Consider the following 16,261-nt stretch of genomic DNA (forward strand, 5'->3'; position numbering starts at 1 on the left):
TACTTTTTTTTTTGGACCCTCATATTTAGTAGATTACAAATCACAGTACTGTGCAATTTGCCCAGTTTCTGTATTTGTTGCTAAAATCATTGGGTCTGTGGGAGAAAAAAAAATCCATGTTGGATTAAAAAACACCTTTTTCTGTTATGCTACAATTCATTTGTTTGTTTGTTTTCAGTGTTCACTTGTTGTTTCTGGCTAATGCTTTATACTTTGGCTTGTTGTATTTTTTTGGAGCAGTAACATATAATTTATTTGTTTTGATATTATAAAATTTTGGAGCAGTTAGATACCAATTGGTGTAGTCTAACTGTCTATTTTTTTATATATTTTAGTGGTATTGATTTATCTATTTGGATATTGTTAAATTTTGGGACAGTTAGATACCAATTGGCGTATTCTAACTGTGTATTTCTGGTCTAATTTAGTGGTATTCATTTATCTGATTAGTTGTTGTAGAATCTTTGAGCAGTTAGATAGCTTTTGGAGTATTCTAACAGTTTATATATTTTTAACACAAGTTTACTTAGGGTTTAAATACAGTTTAGTTATCAAATTTTGGTTTTAAGAACATCAAATAAGCGTTTGCAAGATTTCCTGGTAATCTCTGCTTTAGAGTAATGGTACTATCATTACATTCAAACCATCCACATTTCTTTTTTATATATGCAGTGTAGTGCCCTGAATTGGTTGTGGCTCCTGCGTGGTAGATTATACCTATTGTTGTGAAGGTTTTCTTACCAAGTGATATTTGACCATGTGTGAATCCAGTCAGCTTGCAGTTGTTTTTGGTACCATCTGCATTGTAACATAGAAGCATTAGTATTATGTATTTACTATGTGTTTGTATTACTAACGTGGAGCGATTATCTGAATTGCAGGTAGAGCATAATCTACCATGGTTTGCATTTTGTACAAGTCGCTGAAATGGAATGGATTCACAATTTGATATTGATATATATGAAGCGTTCATTGGGGATTTCTTCTTGTGTCACATTGTTACAGAGAGTGCATGTATGTTTCCACATGTATGAAATCTGAAAGATTTCATTTATAGGTATGTTTTTGTTTTCCAGTACTTGTAGTAAGTACATTAGAAATTCTGTGGATCTTCCTGTGAATTTATAGTGAATTTGACCATTCCAACACAGTAGTCCAATTGTTGTCTTATTCCATAAACACTATACGTGTTGTCAGGATTGTTTGCTGCATTTCTGTGAAGTACTAACATTTGTAAACACAATGGGTCTGTACTGTGTAAGTAAATGTTGTCAACAATATTCATTGCTACATTTGCGTAGCAACTTACACCAACTATATTTGAGAATTTAAATGGTCCAGGTAGTTCTGTATTTAACTGCTTTTTTTAGAGTTTGTCTTCCTTCTTTAAAGAAGTACCTAGTTTACTTTCCCTAATTGATTCTTTTTTGCTTGTGGTACTTGATGAAGTATTAGTTTCTTTTACTCTCTTTGGAGGATTTGCAGTGACATCCTGTTGCATTTCTGTTTGATTTATTTTTCTTTTGTAACGTTTTACTTTTTTGTGGAACAGAATATGTGTTTAGGTGGGGGGTGCATAGTGAGCAAAGTCTATTGTATTCTAAAATGCAAGGAATATCAGCGTTTATTTTACTTGCATCAAAGTTGATTAGAAATAGACCGTCAAGTGTACGTAAGCGTGATAGTGCTACATAGCTCATGCCTTCTTTAAAGACTGTGTTACAAATATCTATCATTGCTTTGTCTAGGGTAAGACTTTGTGATTTATGAATCGTGACTGCGTATGCAAGAGTTAGAGAAAATCGTTCTCTGCGTACGTACATACATATCTTTGAAGAGAAGGAATCTAGCTGTTGAGCATCCTATCCTTTTTACTTCTGAAAGTTTGTCAAAGAGTATATTGACAAACTGAATTTTGTTGTCGCGTGGGTATGTTTGAAAGCCAACAACTGTACCCAGTGCTCCATTAACTAGTCCTTGGTCCACGTCAAGGTTACGTTTAAGCATTACTCTGCAATTTAAGGATAATTTTAATATCTTTTCTAAGCCTGCTATGTTTGAGATTGATTTTTCTAAACTATTTAGTCTTGTTGTGGCTTGGTCACACATGGGTAGTGTCATACCATGTACATCTAGTTTGTCTGTGGTGCTAATTTCCATGATTGGTTGCATTTCTTTACTTAGAATGATTTCATTGAATTTGAAACAGCTTGCAAGAGTTGGCATTTAGGCCATACAATAGACATTTTTGGTGGCTAATTGTTCAATAACATCTGTAGCACATGCATTATTGCCATGAAGTGCATTAATGTGCCGGGTTTTCAATATTGCTTCTGCTTCTTTAGAAAGTATACCAACTCTGATACTTTTTAAAATGTTGGCATAAGTGAGATTTGCAGATTGCCGCATGTTTTCTGTTAATTCTCTGTATTGGAAATGTTGCCAAAGGTTGACATTTCCAGTGCTGCCAACAGTTTTACGGCAGAGTTTGTGTCCTAATGTTTTAAAAATAGCTCACCTTTTACTGGTGTTAATTGAAGCAGATCTCCAAAAACAATAATGTGTTTTCCTGCAAAGAGGTCTTCATAGTCTGTTTTGAGTACTTCTTGTAATCTGAGGTGAATCAAAGCTAACATCAGGTTGGAGACCATGCTCACTTCATCTATTAGTAGCATTTTCATTTGTTTCAATACTCTGCGTAATTCCATTGCAGCTTCTGCAGAAAGTTTGTAATATTCTAATTTGTTCTGGTGTTCTACTGGTAATAGTAGTAATCGGTGTAATGTAACACCACCTATGTTGTAGGCAGCTAAACCTGTGGGGGCAGTGACAATGGCTGACAGTTTGTTGTTTGTCAGTTGTTGAAGGAACTTACTAATGATTTTGATTAGGAATGTTTTGCCAGAACCAGCTTCACCACTGACGTACAGTAGTATAGGTTTATAATTATGGCAGGAACATTCTTTATTTTCATGTTTTACACCATGTGCAATTTGTTTTGTTACTTCTTGAAAAATGCTACTTTGCTCATTGTTTAGTTTTGATTGTAGTATAGTTAAGTCTTCCTTATCTTCATACTGACACATGGTGTTTTCTACTTCTATCATAGCTAATTCTGCCTCATTTATTATTAGTGGTTCTCCCAGTGGTTCTTGGCTTCCTGTTACAGAAGGTTGACTACTGTCAGGAGTGTCCTTATCTAGTTAGGCTTGGAGTTCTTCTTCGTGTTGCTGTTCATTGTGCAACATTGTTTTGTACTGTGTAAAGTTTACATCAGTTATAGTGCTTTCATTTGCTTTGAAAGCATCCTCATATGAATCATAGTTATCAAGTAATTGTTCTTCTTTTCTCCATGGTTTGAAGAGTTGTAGCAGGGACATGTAATATACTTCTTTATGTTGAGGAGTCTTTAATGACAATTTGATATGATTAATTAAATTTGGTTTAATGAGTTTAACTAAGCTGCCTTCACAGTTTGTCACTCTATATTTACCTTTTTTTTCATCAGGTTTCATATTATTTTTGTATGTGTAGTTTTGGGCTATGTGGTATAAACACATGTTTTCCAAAGTAGTACTTCTGTTTGGGTAGTATGTGACCAATAACTTGTTTTTTAAAATGTCTTGGCTGTTGGGATCATGTTTGGCTATTGTTTCTATATCTTCATATGATTTTAGAACTCTTTTTCTAGAGTTAGCTGGACCAAGACTTAGCCATACTATATTTTCAGATTTACCATACAATGCAGTACCAACTGCTTCATAAGATCCACATTCTCTATGGGTGAGCATTTTTATGCCCAAGCTGTATAATTTCTGAGATACTGTTTTATCTGATGACAGGTCATTCCAGAGGTCTTGGAGCTCTGTCTTTTCTGCTTTAGTTAAGTATGCTGTGACAGTGCAGTAGAATTGTCTGCAATGTACTGCACATCTATGTTTGCATTCCATAAGTGGGCAATGATTGCATTATAATCATTGATATATTTTTCTTCTTCTTTTCTTTTTATGTAATATGTATTTTTAGGTGACTTACCTTTAACACTATGTCTAACTGAAGACATGAGGTTGTTCACTTGACCTGTATTTGTAACTGGTCTAGGGAAACCAAATCGGCATTTGGTGTACTATTTCCCTTTGTTTTTGTATTTGCGACGACAATATTTTCCACATTTGTGTCTTTAAAATTGTAAAATTTGTGCATGAAGATCACTATTTGTGGCTTCTGATGGAATTTCACAAGTGACATATTTTTCAATAAACTGTAAAACAGTGGCATCACTGTCTTGACCAAATTTAGGAGCATCTTTAATACATAAAAGCATGTGGATATGTGATGCTCCTCTGGCTTGGTATTCTTTTCTCCAAATGAAGTGTTGCACTTCTCCAAGGGGAGGAACAGTTTTATTACAAATAAAATGTAGCATAGCAATGAAGCAATGGTGAAAATATCTTGAAACATTAACAGGACCCAAAGAACAAAGTTCTCCAGGTGTTAGTATATCTATGTTTGTTTTGTTTTTCCTTGATATGCTTGGGAAATCACGTAAATCTTCCCATGCATATTCTGCACAACTTAATGTAACAAGCCAAGTGGGTGGGCCAAGGTTTCTGAACATACAACGTACATCTGCATGACGTCGAAACCAGTATTCTTTAGTACCACGCATATTTGCTAATAGATTTGTAATATTTGATTGTAAAATCTCATCCCTTTGTTGCACTTTTTCTAATAATTGTGTAGCTGTCATATTTTGAAAGTGTGATCCTGATTTTAATGTGTGCAACTCCGTAACATAAAGTTGCTAGTTCACTTTCAAAGAGTAGGTGGAATATGTATTCCACATTTTGTCTAAATCTGGAATCTTCAGAATACATCCGTAATGAGCGGTATTCTGAAGCTGATATTTGAATAGGTCTATCATCATACCTTCCTCCTTTGCCAGTAGGAAAGAGTAGAGGAAAAGCATGTGCTGCTATACTTTTTACCCATATGCTGATTGGCGATCCTTTTGTTTGATGCATTTGGTAAGTTTCCAGTACATCTTCTACAGTGTCATTACAGTGCAAAGGATGAATTGTATAATGGTCTAAAGTATTTGATATTGTAGCAGGATCTAGTAGCTCAAATTGACCAGCTTCTTGTGTTTCTTGAATTATTTCAGTTGTATCTTTCAAGTTTTCTTCAATATTAATTTCTTTGTAATATTCATTATTCTCTTTAAAATATTGTAAGGTTTGTCTAACTTTATATAAATCTACCAGCTGTTGCCATATTTTTTTTTTGTCTTTTGTAGGTACTTCATTTACTAAGATAATTAAAGATTGCTGCATTGGACGTTGCACTCCTAGAGTATGCACATTTTCTTTTAGATCTAATGGTAAATAAACTACTTTTCCACGAATGCCTTTTACCAATTCAGAGGGAGGTAATTTTGCTGTTTTTAGTTGAAGGCGTATTATTGCTTGAAATGGGTGTACTGTTTGAATTATGATGCTCTCATATAAATTAAGTTGTTGAAGGGGTTTTGGTACTGGGTATAATTCCAAATTATTTGTGATAGCACGTGAAGGAGCTTGGTTGTTGTCAAGTTTTGTAGTGCAGTAACTGCAAAGTATTAAGGGCCCAGTTATTTCATATTTGTTTTCTGCTACAAGGTAGAGAGCTAATTCAAACCATTTAGAATCTTCATTGTCTTCTATTTTGTATGATAGGTCTACAGTTTTTGTGTTACTTTTATAAAAAGTTCTACGGCAACATATACATACATGGTTTGGTACTTCAGCTGATGTACTTTTAAATTTTAGTATTTCTTTTTTGTATGTGTTTAGCAAAAAGTTGCCATGTGTAGAATTGTTGCTTAATTGGTTTAAAGCTATTTCATTCTGTAAATGGCTTTCACTTCCATAATATTTTTTCTGGATATAGTGAATTTCTTCAAGTAGGTCTTTTGCTGTACAATGTAGAAGGATGTTATTTAACTTTGCTAGTGCTAAAGCAGGACTTTTAGCATAGTACAGTTTATAGACTAGATTTCATATAGTTGAATGATGTGTTGATATCCTTTTGATATAATGGAAAGTGGTTTTACAAGTAGGTCCTGTAATGCAGGCCAATGAATGTCCTTGTAGTGCTGTGTACTTGCGCCCTGGACAGGTATCCATATTTTGCAGTAATTTAATTTTGATTTTGTCTTTGCTTTTTACATATTTATTGAGGAATTGGCGTAAAGATTTGAAACATTGTTTGGGAATGTTACACATTGACGTGCATGGCCATTTGTATACTAGACGTTCTGATTCAGTTGAATGGAGGGGTAATTCTAAGTTTTCAGGGCATAATTTTGTAAGGAGTACTTCTTGTTCCATTATGGTATTATTCACTTTTTCATAACCTCGACCACTGCTATGTATGGCAATTGTATTTGTTTGCTTTTGTTTGTACGCTTCTTCATTAAAATATGGTTCTGTGCTCGTTTTGTGATTCCATTCACCTCCGCAGATACTTAAGAAGTTCTTTCTGTTGACATTTCGCTTATTGAGAAGTCTTTTTTGTAATTTAGTTCTTCGTTTTGTTAGTGGTTTCATTTTGTTTAACAGTAAAATAAATAACTGTCTTTTGAGAAGAATTGCACTGTCCATCAACACTTCTAAGATTAATTTCCTACGATAGGTTTTAAGCATTGAACCTGATTTCTCTCCTGTTTTTATAAGATTTTGAAGGACTTTGTGACGGTACATTTTGGCTAAAATACTTTTCTTGGTATGCTTACTTTGCACTATATTAAAATTTGAAGAAGTAGTTTTATCTGTAGTGATAGCTGATTTTCTGTTAATTGTTTTTTGGTTTGTTTTACATTTTGATAGAGGAGGCAAAGTTTTTGTACTTGAAACTTCTTGTGTTTCACTAAATGACTGTATTAGCTGTTTTGTTTCAACTTTCTTTACAAATTCTGCTAGAGATGGATGCTTATGTTGGACACTTTTATTTTCCTTTGCTCTACTTTTGCGTTGCTTTCTACGGACTTGACTTTTGGTAGGCATTCTTTAGGGTCTGTTGAAAAAAATAAAGAAGATATGGGTTGGGGTGTTCTGTTTGAGTAAGATGATAAAGATGTATGTAATGGTGTGTGATTGTGCATTGGGAACTACAACTAGTAGGGATAGGTATTCTTGAATTTATGTGTTACTAAACTGGGGTTCAGATGACAAAAAAAAGTAAGCTAGTGGTGTGGAAAAGTACAAATAGTAAATCTAATGTATACAATTAAAACAGTTGTTTGTTCTATAATATGAAAATTGTAGCGGTTCAGTTGGGTAATTTGTGTGTCCAAAAATAGGAATTTGTGGGCCATTCTGGCTGTAAATCGCTGTTTAAGACATGGGGATTTTTGGACAAAATGGTACACAATCTCTATTTTTAGGCACCGAAATAGCTTGTACTAACGTTATAGTATGTTTGATTAATGATACAAATATTATGGTGATATTCTACTTACTTTTTTTCTTAAATTAACAGGTAACTTCTTAGTTCTTCTTTGTTCTTCGAATTCGGCTGCTTCTTTTCAGGAGACTGGTCTTCACTGCAATTGTAAAAGCTTCAAATTAGTAACTTTGTTTGTATATAGCGCTGTTTTTAATTTAGATATTGATTTTTTTTAATTGAAATCCTCAGTGTCTTCTTTAAAACCATTAAACTAATTTATTTACATAAGATACATTGGATCAGTTCAGTACATATGATATGTTCTTAATGAACAAATTGTATTGAATGACTAACTGTAGCAAAAAATATATCTTTACTATGTCTTGTGAAATTTATAATATACCAGTGAATACCACTATTTCTGTACGTAAGCTGTTCTAGGTAATAGCGCCTCAATGGCATGTCTAAATTAAAGTAATTAAGTAAATAAATAAATAAAAACAAAAAAATATGAAATTGTATAAGTATTTTTTTAAAGATTTAAACATAGATTGTGCTTGCATGCAATTTTGTTGAAATATATGTAGTCTATATATTTCATTTAAAAAATGTTAGTTTAACATGATTTGAGTGTGTGTGTATAAAGAAAGTAAATAGTATAAAGGTTTATATGTGATAGTTGATTTTAGGAAATTGAAAAAAATACAGTAAATTAATTTTACAGATTACACAAGCTAAAAGTCTGTTTGAAAATGTGTTCATCTAATGTACAGAAAATATGCATACCTGAAGTTTGTGTTCATGCATATGGATATGCATGGAGCTGCAAGTAGAAATCTTGGAGACTTGTACAGTATTTCTGGTAGATGGTGCTTGCCAATGATATGACACTTGTACACAGAGAGATTCACAGTACATTTGCAGTGCTGATCTATGATGATGCAGTTAGATGTAGAGGTCTTGAATGTGATTGGTGCATGGTCATATGTGATTTCTTAGCTACATCCAATGAGGGGATGGCAGAGAGAGTGAAGTAGTGGAAATGGTAGAAGGGCTGTTCATATCACGATATGTCCACGGACATGGTGGTAGTTTGCGGACATCGGGAGTTACATCCGGGGATTTTTGGGTTCAGAAGTCATGCAAATGAGAATAAGCACTGAAAGGGATTGGTCAGGAAAGTTTAGTGGGTGTGTTGTGCCAGGAGAGAGTTTCTCAGATACTCTTTTTGCTGAGAGAACAAAAGATAGCTATGGCTGTGTGTTTCAGAAAACAGATTGTTTGGATTTTGGGAGATTCGTGGATACATTGGTTGAAGGTGCATGCAGAAAGCTGTGTAGTAGCTGTAGATCTTGGATTCCCACATGTGGAAGTACACTGGCATGGAGTACGTGGAATGAAGTGGATGGACTTGCTACCTCTCTGTGCTACTTTGGAGACAGAGCAACATCCAGACATAATTGTAATTCTTTGTGGAGGGAACAGTTTAGGACATGTGACTGGAATTTTTTTTGCAATTTGCTATGAAAGAAGGACTTGGGAAGGTTATGGACATGTTTCCTAATTCTCAAGTGATATTTTCACGGATTGCGCAGAGACAAATGTGGCTTCGTTCTTCTTCATTTGGTCCACAAATGGAAAAAGCAAGGCGCAATGTTAATAAGGCTGTTTGTGCCTTTGTAAGAGATGTTGGCATGTCCTCTTTTCACAATGAAAATATTATGTTTCGTAGTACATACATTTTTCGCAGAGATGGAGTCCATCTTACTTATGCTGGCAATCAGATTTTTCTGAGAAATGTACAAAATGCATTGCAACCTTTTTTGGAAAAACAACAACCATTTTGAAGTAGGTGTTAAGCATTTATAATTTTTGACTTACAAACACCTTCCAAAGGCTCTTTTAAGAGCCACCACTTCCTCCCAGAGAAAATTGCAATGTTAATTTTTTAAATGTTCGCAAACTGTCCGCGGACTTCTAAAAAATACAAAGGGCCCTGCTTCATTTATTTTCACTTCTATTTTTTAACTGTGAAAGGCGGCTCTGAAAAGAGCCTTATTTTTTATTTTTATTTTTGATATTTAGTATTTTTTTGGTTTTTTATACATGACACACTAGGAGAGGAGGGGAAAGGAAGGTAAAGGGGGGGACACCAACCACAGGGATAAGAAAGGGCGAGCTGAGAGAGGAAGATGTAGAGTGGGTTTTATTTGGTTAGTGAGCAGATCTTCTCGTGCTCTGAGACGATAGTCTCAAAAGCACTACGAAGTTGCTCCCCCCTGCAGAGTACTGTGTCACAGTACATACATACAACTGTGACCCTCGAAAGGTAAGGGTCATCAGCATTCTGTATGGCCTGTGAGGCAGCTTGAGGAAGACGCTGTCCCACAGAGGTGGTCCTTGTGGTGACAGGATCAGAAACAGAGGATGAAGTAGAGGAAATCAACCTGCTACGTTCTTCACAAGGTACAACCATGTGAATAGCCCCAGAGTGAAATCACTCAGGTGTCGCTTCATAGTAGTGGTACCAAAGCTGTACTTACTGTGCTTCCCGCGACTGAGTATCATTTTGCACTCATTCCAGGTAACACGCTTCGCACAAGCCTTAGGAACATTCCCATGAATGGTAAATAACCGCCACACCCAAGACTCACGCCTAGTGTGGTGTGGGTAGTAGGGTTTTCCTCAACCTCATTCTCATCATCCTCTTCTTCCTCCTCCGCTATGTTTTACTTATTCGCTTCTAAAATAATCAAATCCCAATGCATTTCAATGAGAAAATTAAAAAATGTAATTCTCCTGCTTTTGGTGACAAAACCTCCATATCAGGTGCTGCAAAATGATGGCATGTATGTTAACCATACATAAACATATTTTGTTTAGACATAAACAGTTACAACCCAGACCTGTTTTTAATTAAAGCTACAGGAGCTTCAGTTCTTTATGTGGGAGAACTTTAAAAAGAGTTGGTTTACCAGTCGACACACATCTCAACATTTGAATGTTTTTTTTTTTGTTGGCCCAGAAAACCTTTGCTAAAGCCCAGATCTGTCAGAATCTAATGTCAAAGCTATAAATCCCAAGAAAAAGATTTGGCGGATGGGGATAACATGGGCAGAGTACAGTGAGATGTTATTGACACAAATATCTTCAAAAGGAGGAATGTCAGGGGAAAGGCAAGGCACAGGGAAAGGGAGAGCTTTGATCAGGATGAATAGGGGCTTAGGACTATGCAAAAAAAATGAGTGCCACATTTGTGAGTTATTCCAGATTAGACAGCATATTACACTGCTAAGTAAAATATACAGTAGATTATTGCACCTGCTGCTGAGACCACTTTGGGGCTGATTTTCAAGTTCCCTGTAATTTGACAGCCAGGAGCTGTTACATGTAGACCTACACGTAAGCGGCTACCCACTGCCACATTTTGGTCCTCTGCACGATGGAGTACAAATGTGCAGACATAAAGGTGGCATTTTGCCCTGCACCTTTGCACTCCGCCGTGCAAATTAATTAAACGTTGCATGCTGGTGCATAAAGCACAAGGCCTCCAAAGGGCTCCCCAGCATTGGCGCTGGCCTTGAAAATGCATGCTACCGCAAATGCTGGGGCATACGTATAGCAGAGAGGAAGGGAGTCCTCTCTACCAAACGAATGGATGACAATGGGGCATGATATTAATGGAAGGAGTAAAAGCATTGTGCAAGGTGTGTTGCATTGTGCCCCTACCCCAAATGGGCCCCTTTGTGACCTCCTGGTCATTGGTTTGAATCTGGGTAGGAATTATTTATTTTCAGTGGCTATAATAGGTGCATAGTAAGTGGGCAACAGTGAGCGTTCGTTTCAGCAGTGTGGGTCTGGCGAAGAGTTCATTAGGAATGCCAGAAAGGACTGTATGTCATGGGCAGAGTGAGTCACCCACTAAGTCTACATACAACACCATTATTCTTTTGTCATTGATTAATGAGTACAATTATGGTTTGTCTTGAAGTGCCCTGCTAGGATTCGGGGTGTCTAGCAAGGTGTCCCGAAAAGCCTCCAGGTCACACCTACTGCACCCCCTCCTTGTAGTCGGAAGACAGTCACATTGCCCACCTGATAGTAACCACTACACCTAAGAGAACATCATCCTAAATTTGCCAGCCCTCTATGGGAGAGATGAGAAAAGAGCACAACCACCTCGTATTCCCCACTGGATTAATGTGAACACCTTGACCATTCATTGTAGTTTTCACCTTTCTTACAGTGATATGTACCTCAGTGCCAAGTTTGTCCTATATAAATAGGATGGGGTTTTGTTTCGTACTCATGGGGCTCAGACTAAGGGATGCGTGGGGATATACACAAACTTGTGCAGGTACTTTCCTGTGGTAGTTGGCTGCTTGATAGGGATAAACACATGAAGGAGCATGCTGATCCACCTGCTGGGCACATTCATGGGCTTAAAGGGCAACACTATTGAACTTGTACATCACATTACTAATAAAGTATGGTGGTCTCACTAGCAGATCAAATACTAAATAAGTAATATTAAAACCATGGGTAAGGGTCTTTTTGTTAGTTGTTTATGTATTTGTGGATGAGTTTATATATTATGGTATGATATGATAAGTCATTTATAATGTGCCTGTACACAAGTTTTACTAGGCGCAACAAGACAAGAGAGGGAAAACATAGGGAGGACGAGATAGACAATCTTAATAGGCCTTGTGTTGTTCATATTGTGCAAGTGTGAGAACGAATAGTGCAAGAGGAATGGGAGGGGGAGTTCAAGGGAGAGGAGATGGGGTAACAGAGCAGCAATGCTCATAGTAAGTCCAGCCTGGGCAGCACAGCTCTTGGTAGTGCAAGGTGCCTGTAGGGTTGCAGTTACAACCCCTAAGTGTGGGGTAGGTTCTGTAAGTGACTACAATCAAGCACTCCAACTAAGTCAATGCCTAGTCTGGGATGACCAATGGAAGCCCTTATTCATATATTTGTATGTCAAGTTCTTAAATCTGGATGATGAACCCTTATATAACGCCCCTCTCTTTGAATCCCCCTGACCTCACTGAGCCAAGAAGTAGGTTTGTTTTGCAAATTAAAAGGTTTATTGGAAAAATTAAATATATATATATATATAATTATATATATATATATATCACTTTTATGAATAAATTAATATTTGATAGCACACTTATGAGTATGAACAATGATGAACAATGGATAATATTACAGTAGCACAATTCCTGAATTACTTAGGAGTTGGTATAGAAAGGATAAGGTAGCAGAGAATACTTTGTATGGTTTCAAGGAAAAGCAATGATGGAAAGAATGCAGCACCGAAATAAACTGACTCTGGTTTCAACAAGAGATAATCTGATCACTTTTTCCTCACTCCCCCCGTATGCAATATGAAGAGATGGAAATGAGGGCACACAGGTTTTCAGGAATACAATCAAAAGCAGTTCAGTTCCCGTTCACCCCAAGCAAGTTTAGAGAAACAGGGATGATTTTAAAACACAGGACAAATACTTTTAAATGTGGTTGCAATGAAGTGAAAAATATGCTAAAAATGATTTTAATTCCCTATAGGAGATTCAGGGTAGGTGATAGCTACTTTGAATTAGTTCAGGTCAAAACTAGCAATGATTTAGGAATGATTATCAGAGTGAAAACAAATTTCAGCAGTGGAAAGCAAGAAGCAGCTATTTTTACAAGTGGTGAAATTGAGTCAAATTGCAATTCGCAGAACTTTTTCCGAGTGCGTCGATCGCGATTACAGAAAAACTATAAGGAGTTGGAATGTCATTTTGAGCTTAGGTTCTTAGCTTTAAAATGACAGTTAAATCTCGCTTGTAGGACATACGGTTCAAAAGATACAGATGTTTTTGTGGAGGTAGATTTTCAGAAATGAAGTCAAGATTTCAGAATGACAGATGACACTTTTGCAGCTTTGAAATCACAGAATGGACACACAATTGCTATGCAGTTCTGGACAGGTTGAAATGGTTTGAATAAGATTACTTTAAACTAGGAGATGGTTCTGTACAGTTCTGGCTGGATACTCACTTCTAATTTTGGACTGGAATGGACCTCGTCACAGATCGGGTCAGGTTTGGGCTGCGGTTCTCTCACCATGGGAGGGTCTCTGGCACTGGTTCTGCTCACAGCGGTCTGGTCTGGGTCTGCTATCAGCACTGCACGGCGGTCTGGTCTTGGTCTGGATACAGCTCTGTTTTCTGGGTATGGATACAGATCTGCTTTCTGGGTCTGGATATGGTTCTAGACAGAATCAAACAGCTCGCCTGGCTGTTGAATAGTTTGGTTAGGTTGCTGGATTCTGAGACCTGCTGAGAAGAATTCAGCTTTTGGTTCAGGCCTCTCTGCTTCAAGTTCTGGAGTCTACCTGGAGTCTAAGTTCTGGATATGGTCAGGCAGCGTGCTGCACAGAAATCGATTAAAGAGTGGAAAATGAATGTCCCTATCTGGGTCTCAGTGGTTCTTTTTATGTCTTTTGAAAGTGGGTGGGAAGGCTGACTTTCTATGCCCAACCCTCTGAGGATCCTGATAGGTTAAAGGATTTACTGTGACCTGACTGGAGAACGGAGTAGTGTGTCAGAATGAGTCAGAGTGATGCTATGTTTATGGTTTGACTAAAGTCCCTCCCCTTAGCATTTACTTAGAAAAACATTTTTTCATAACCAAACATGCTTCCCAGATACACAAGTTATTGAAATTACATATGCACATCACAGATGAATTAAGAAAGGTCTCTGTTCAACCCTGATCTTTCTAAGAGCTTGGGTGCAGAAGTGACAACATTTTGTGCTTTTGATGGGTTTCGCAATATTGGTTTTGCATCAAATCTGACACGGAGGTACACACCCTCTCTGGGCACATTACAGTAAGTTTTGAGGTCTCTAGCATAAACACAGATGTTACAATATTAATAATTACAGGGCTTGGTCTCAGAACATCCTCCAGCATCCAGCTTCGTCTCAAATTGTGGGTGCATTTTTCATATTAAGAATCCCCAAATTGTACATTTCTGTCAGCTTGATACAATATTTCTGGCCAGCAGAATGCTTTCCGGCAGCCATTATGAAGTTTCCCATGTCAGTAATGCACAATGATGTTGTATGGCTTGGATGCGTGGGTTAAAACACCCCACAGTCCGGACACAGTACAAGGGTGACTGATCAAGAAAGAAACTGGTACCCAGTGAGACTCTGATGGTAGCCAAGCAACCAGTGGATACAGCAGACAGGTAGGTCAGCAGGGGAGGGAGAGAGAAAAAGCAGAGGAGAAGAGGAAAGTTTTGAGCTGCTTCCAGAACTTCAGGTGGTCCGGCTCAAGTTTGAGAGGGGCAGGGAGTCTATTCAAGAGGAAGACACCTGCAGAGGAGAGAGATCCACCTGCCACTCTTTGCCTGGAGAAGCGTCTAACCTTTAGAGAGTTGGAGTTAGCTGAGTGAAAGGATTGAGAAGGAAGGTTTTTGGAAGAGAGTGTTGGATGTAATGGGGGCCCCAGCCCCAGAAAGTGTTGTGGACAATGCAAAACGTCTTGAACTTGATCCTTGTAGCCACTTGGAGCCAGTGGAGAGATGTCAGGGCTGGAGAGATATGGTCCCTGGGCTTTGGGCCAAGGATAAGTCTTGCAGTCCTGTTCTGCATTATTTGCAGAGGGCAGAGAGTAGAGGAAGGCAGATTGAGAAAGTGGCTGTTGCAGCAGTCCAGACTAGAGAGAAACAGAGCTCTGGAGACAGTGAGCTTCTGTGGGAAAGTGAGAAAGGGAAGAGTGCCTTTGAGGAGGTGCAGCTGGTAGTGAGACTACTTGGTAATGTCCGAGATGTGAGGAGAGAAAGAGAGAGTGGAGTCAAAGATGACACCAAGGTTGTTTGCCTCACAGGAAGGAGAAGGAAGAGGGTCCAAGGCGGGCGGCCAGAGTGAGAGAGGGAAAGCATAGGCAGGGGTCCCAATGAGAAGGATCTCCATTTTACAGGCATTAAGGCAGAGATTGTTGGAAGTGCACCAATCCTGAATCAAGGAAAGACAATCAAGAATGAGCGAGAGAGGGCAGGAGCCTGAGGAGAGCCTGAAGGAAAGCTGAGTGTCATCGGCATAATAATGAAAGATAGAGGAGAAGGCAGAGATCAGGTGATCCAAAGGGGCCAAGTAGAGGTTGAAAAACCAGGGTGAAAGGATAGAGCACTGGAGACTACCACAGGTAGAAGTAGAGGTGGAAGCGAGAAAGGGACCAAGTTGGACCTGTGAGGGGCGGTCCAAAAGGAAGGAGGTCAGCGACTCCAGGGCCTGATCCCTGATGCCCATGTTCTCTCAAAGTTGATTAATCAGGATGGCATGGTTGACCATGTCAAAAGCAGAGGAAAGATCACGGAGGACAAGGCCAGAAGTTATGCTAGAATCAAGGTCAGAGAGCAGATATTCAAAGGTGTTCAGGAGAGCAGTTTCCATGCCTCTAGCAGATCTGAGCTCAGACTGATGGTCATGTAGACAACCAACAAATTCAACGTGGAATGTAAGCTGGGAGATGGACAGCTTTTCCAAGAGTTTGCCCAGGAAACGGAATGGAGATTGGGCGATAGTTTTCCGGGCGGGTAGGATTGACAGACGGCTTCATGAGGAGGGGGTGCACAAGGGAGTTCTTAAGGGGAGAGCGAAAAGTTCCAGTGGCGATAGAGTGATTACAGAAATTGGCCAAGGCTGGAGTGAGGGTGCCAATATGGTCATTGATGGTTCTGGAGGAGCAGGGGAGCACCTGTTTGGACACCACTGTCATAGATCAGACTTGTCTAGAAACCTCGTCAGGTGTTGTCAGAGAGAAAGAGGAGAAA

This window comes from Ambystoma mexicanum, chromosome 10 (genome assembly GCF_040938575.1).
Source record: "Ambystoma mexicanum isolate Mex_15411 chromosome 10, UKY_AmexF1_1, whole genome shotgun sequence".
Classification (NCBI taxonomy): domain Eukaryota; kingdom Metazoa; phylum Chordata; class Amphibia; order Caudata; family Ambystomatidae; genus Ambystoma; species Ambystoma mexicanum.